We start from the raw sequence: 6,000 nt of genomic DNA, 5'->3' as shown, positions 1-6,000 counted from the left end.
CCAAGCTAGGACTCGTAGAGGTTCTTCTTCATATGTCAAATCCGGTTGTATTTCAATTTATTCTCTGGAGATGACATGTGAAGGGTCTGAGCGGTATCGTCTGAGCATGGATACGTGGAACACATTGTGGATCTTGTCCAGCTCTGGTGGTAAAGCTAGCCTATAGGCCACTGGACCCACACGTTCAATGACTTCATATGGGCCAATGAACCTAGGGCTTAACTTACCTTTTCTTCCAAACCTCAGTACCTTCTTCCACGGTGACACCTTGAGGAACACTTTGTCGCCAACCACATATTCTATTTCTTTTCTCTTCAGGTCGGTATAAGATTTATGTCTGTCCGAAGCAACCTTCAGATTAGCTTTGATCAATTTTACTTTGTCCTCAGTCTGTTTCACCAGGTCTGGCCCTACCAGTTTATCTTTTCCCAATTCAGTCCAGCACACTGGAGTTCTATATTTTCTCCCATACGGTGCTTCATATGGGGCCATTTGGATGCTAGCTTGGTAGCTATTGTTGTATGCAAATTCTGCTAGTGGGAGGTATCTATCCCAACTTCCCTCAAACTCAATGACACAACTCCTCAGCATATCCTCAAGGACCTGGATTACTCTTTCTGATTGCCCATCCGTCTGAGGATGGAAAGCTGTGCTGAAGTGGAGTTGTGTACCCAAGGACTCATGCAACTTCTTCCAGAATCTCGATGTAAACCTTGGGTCTTGATCAGATATGATGGAAAGTGGAATTCCATGCAGTCTAACTATCTCACTGATATACAATTCTGTAACCTCTCTAGTGAGTAGTTAGTCCTAACTGGCAGAAAGTGTGCTGACTTTGTCAATCTATCAACTATCACCCATGCTGCATCATGTTTCTTCTGGGTGAGAGGTAGACCACTTACAAAATCCATGGTGACCCGATCCCATTTCCATTCAGGTATGCATATAGGCTGTAGCAAACCTGATGGAACTTGATGTTCTGCCTTGACTTGCTGACAGGTCAAGCATTTAGTCACATAGTCAGATATGTCCTTCTTCATACCAGGCCACCAATATTGGAGCTTCAGATCATGATACATCTTTGTACTTCCTGGATGTATAGCATATACACTGGTGTGTGCCTCTTTTAGAATACTGGCTTTCAATTCCCCATTATCTGGTACACATAGTCTTCCTTTGTAGTGCAGACACCCATCTGCTTTCACCTCATAGTCAGCTGCTTTTCCCTCTGGGATTTTGCTCATAATAGCCATTAGCTTCTCATCCACCTTCTGCCCATCTAAAATCTGCTGTAGCAGGTTTGGCTTCACTTGCAACTCAGCCAAAATAGCTCCATCTCGAATCAAAGTGAGACGGGCATTCAATGATCTCAAAGCTGTGATGGACTTTCTGCTCAAAGCATCAGCAACTACATTTGCCTTCCCAGGATGGTAGTCAATTACACAATCATAGTCCTTCAAGAATTCAATCCATCGCCTCTGTCTAAGGTTAAGCTCCTTCTGGGTTGGCAAATATTTCAGGCTTTTGTGGTCTGTGTAAATGTAGCACTTTTCACCATACAAGTAATGCCTCCATATCTTCAGTGCGAAGATAATTGCTGCAAGCTCTAGATCATGGGTAGGGTAGTTCTGTTCATGTGGCCTTAGCTACCTGGAAGCATAAGCGACCACCTTTCCCTCTTGCATCAATACACACCCTAACCCATTATGAGAAGCATCACTATAGACCACGAAGTCCTTTCACGACCTTTGTGTGCTGCTGGTGCCTCTGTCAACATAGCCTTTAACCTCTCAAAACTGGTCTGACACTTGTCATTCCAGTCAAATCTGACATTCTTGTGTAACAACTTGGTCATTGGAGCAGCTATTAAAGAAAATCCCTTCACAAATCTTCTGTAATACCCAGCTAGCCCCAAGAAGCTTCTGACCTCAGTTGTATTCCTGGGAGGCTTCCATTCCATCACTGCTTCTATTTTCTTGGGATCCACCCTAATCCCATCAGCTGACACTATGTGTCCAAGAAATGCAATCTCATTCAGCCAAAAGTCACACTTGGACAACTTAGCATACAGCTTCTTTTCCTTCAGGGTTTGCAGAACAATCCTCAAATGCTCATCATGTTCTTCACTGGTCTTGGAATACACCAAAATATCGTCAATAAAGACCACTACGAACCGATCTAGGTATGGATGGAAGATACGGTTCATAAGGTCCATAAATGCTGCTGGTGCATTTGTTAGGCCAAAGGGCATCACCAGAAACTCATAATGCCCGTACCGGGTCCTGAATGCAGTCTTGGGCACATCTACATCCTTCACCCTCAACTGATGATACCACGATGCGAGATCAATCTTAGAAAATACTCCTGCTCCCTTCAATCGATCAAGCAGATCATCAATTCTAGGCAACGGATATTTATTCTTCACGATCACTTTATTCAATGCCAGAATCGATGCATAGTCTCAAAGTCCCATCCTTCTTTTTCACAAACGACCGGAGCTCCCCATGGTGACACCTGGGCGTATGAACCCCTTATCAAGCAACTCTTGCAACCGAGTTTTCAACTCCCTCAATTCGATGGGTGCCATCCTATAAGGAGCAATGGAAATGGGTCTTGTGCCGCAGTTGTCTCAATAGCAAATTCAACTTCCCTTTCTCGTGGCAAACCAGTGCAACTCTTCAGAAATACCTGCAGGAAGTCTCTCACTGTGGGTATGTCACTCGGGTTTGGCTTAGCACGCCTAGTATCCACCACATGTGCTAGGTAGGCTTCACGACCTTTTCTCATCATTCTTCTTGCAATCGTGGTGAGATGACATTGGACAAGAAATCATCCTTTCCCCCACAACTGTGATCTCATTACCCTCTGAAGTTTTTAGAGAAATTCTCTTCAATTTGCAATCAACTATTGCCTGATGACGTGACAACCAGTCCATTCCCAAAATCATGTCAAACTCATGGAAAGGCAACTCAATCAGGTCTGCCAAGAATTCATACCCCTGAATCCTCAACGGGCAACCCTTGTATACTTTGTTCACTACCACACTGTGGCCCAATGGATTAGTGACCAGAATGTCTTGGTCACTCTCCCCTACCAATATCCCCCTTTCTACGGGTAGGTTGATGCAAATGTAGGAATGAGTGGATCCTGGATCCACCAATGCATGCACAGGTGTAGTGTAGAGGGAGAACGTACCCCTGATAACGTCCGGGGCATCTTGCTCCTCCTGAGCTCTCAAGGCATAATTTCTGGCAGGTGGTCTGTTATCTGGTGTAACATCCTCCCGGTAGCAATCCCGCATAGTCTACTGTTCCGGTGACCGGTGTCGGTCCAGACAGCTAGAACGTCCGGAAAAATGTTTAAACTAAAGCGAGGAACCAAAATTAACTCAAATATTAATAAGAAAAAATTTAGTAAAAATTTTAGAAATAAAATACAACCAAGTTAAATGAGCCGATGCCCAAGCGATGGGTAACCGGAGGGAAGTTGCGGTTCTCGCAACGAGGAGCCCTAGACCCAGGGGAAAAATTATAAAATAATTTTTGGGACTCCAGAGAAGGGTTATTGAGGTTTCCATGGCATTAGAATGCCAAGAAAATACCTAGAAAAAATTTTCAATCGGTACAGACAATTTTGACCCGTTAAGCCAAACGGAGGGCATTTTGGTCATTTCGCCTTCAAAGGTGATTTTTGGCCGACTTGTCCAGTTGAGTAAATAATTAATATGACATAAAATATGAATAAATATTACTAAAAATTAATGTAAAAATGAGTAGAGAAAAGAAGAAAAGAAAATGAAAGAAAAACCTAAATATGACATCACATGATGTCATTTGGAGGGCTTCCACCAATCACAACCTAATAAGCCAAATTAAAAAGAGAAAAAATGACAAATGAAGACACAAAATTTCTGGTTCTTCTTCTTCATTTGGACGTGAATCTCTCCCTCTCCCTCCACCATTTTATCAAGCTTTGAACTTGATTTTCTCTTCATCCACTCACTAAAACCCATAAGTCTCTTCATCAAAAATTAATCCCACACCTAGACAAAGCTTTTGGCAGCCTAGAAAAGGAAGGAAAGTGAAGTTTTAGCTTGAAGAAATCTGCCCTACAAGAGGTTAAAGTGAGGTTAGTGCTATCCTTTCACTCTCACTCCTTTAATCCTTGTTAAAGCATCATTTTAGGTTAAGAAATTGTAAGATTTTGAAGTCAATTATATGTGTTAGGGCATCTTTAATTTTTGGCAGCCCTAAGGAAGGATGAGTTTGATTGTTTTAATGAATTTAGAATGGATAGAAATGATGTTTAAGGTATGAATATGCATGGATGTTGAATTAGTGTGCTAATTGAGGTTTATGGGTAATTTAAATTGGACATTAGGGTTTTGAGAAGTGAAACTTGGATTTAGCTTATGGAATTGTGAAAGAACATTATAAGGGTCAATTAGTGACCATTTTAGGTATGTTGACCATGAATTGGACTGAAAAATAGTATAGCCAAGTGAATGTGTAGGCTGCCTTGTTAGTGCAGCAGAGGGACTGAAAATTCAGTCCACTTGCACAGCCATAACTTTGGCTGTGTAGGTCCAATTGGTGTTTGGCTAATTGGACATGAAACTAGGCTTATAATGGCACATTTTTGCTGAAGAAACCATGCCCAAAAGACCAAAGCAAGTGGACCAAAACTTGGCCCCAATCCGGACACCCTGCAACAGCCCCTGCAGAAATGACTAAATGAATAGTAACTGTTCATTTGGCCATAACTCACTGTAGATTTGGTCAATTGACCTGAAATTTTTACAGCAACAAGTTAAGACATAGACAAACAACTTTCATGAAGAAACCTACCCCAAATTATGACCAGAACCTAACCCAAATGGCAGTCACAGTTACTGTTCAAACCTGCAACTCTGCAGATTTTCATTTGAGCAGTAATGTTTGGATGGCTATAACTCTCTCTAGAAAACTCGGATTTAGGAGATTCTTGAACCGATGAAAACCTAAGCCATAGTAGAACATTTCATATGAAGAAAGTTAGACCAAATTATGAACTTAACTTGATCAAATTATGACCAAAGTTGGACCAAAATCTGCCAAAACCCAAAAGTGCAAAGGCATGAGCGAGCACGTGAACAGTAAACTTATTTTGGCCATAACTTGAGCTACAAAACTCCAAATGGAGTGATTCAAAAAAGTAAATTCAACTAGACAAAATAAGGAACAACTTTCATGTTTACCATTTTCTCAAATTCCTACTGCAATAGTGCCCAATGGAATAGTAAAGTTGAGTTAGCAAAATTGAAAATTTTGCTTCTCTTGGTTTAAGCTTAGAAATTGTATTAATGCTTAATGCCAACAAGTTTTAAATGAAAAATGTGGTATGTTTGAAGTGCCAAAGTCAATGTACATATTTTCTATGCAAAATTCAACATTTTTGTTGACCAATGAGGTGAATAGTGTCACCAAAACCAAAAATTGGCAATTTTGCCAAAATGACCTAAGCTTTGAGAAAGTGACCAAAACCAACAAGTTTTGAATACAAAATGTGGTATGTTGGGAGTATTAAAACCAATGTACCTATTGTTTATGTAAAAGTCAACATTTTAGTTGACTAATGAAATGAATAGTGACACCAAAACTTGAAATTCAAAATTTGAAATTAGAAATGCATCTAGGGACTTTAAATTGCAATTGGCAATTAATACTAGCAAATGTAAAAACTCAAAATGTGGGATCTTGGTGTAATAAGAATTAATATATTCATTAAGTATAAAAAGGTCAACATTTTGGTTGACTAGTAAGGTGAATAGTAATCAAAATGATTAGTAAATTAAGATGAAGACCTAGAACCAATTCTAAGCTTAAATGCTTAGAATTGTAAGACAAATATGGACTATGCATCCTAGTCAAAATTGTTAAAAAGAAATTTAGGCCATAAATTTGAAATCCATGAAATATTCATGGATTACTTGAAACATGAAAAATAAGTCACCTAATTGAT

The sequence above is a fragment of the Hevea brasiliensis genome, chromosome 7, assembly GCF_030052815.1.
Source record: "Hevea brasiliensis isolate MT/VB/25A 57/8 chromosome 7, ASM3005281v1, whole genome shotgun sequence".
Classification (NCBI taxonomy): Eukaryota; Viridiplantae; Streptophyta; class Magnoliopsida; order Malpighiales; family Euphorbiaceae; genus Hevea; species Hevea brasiliensis.
This window is presented reverse-complemented; position numbering follows the sequence as displayed.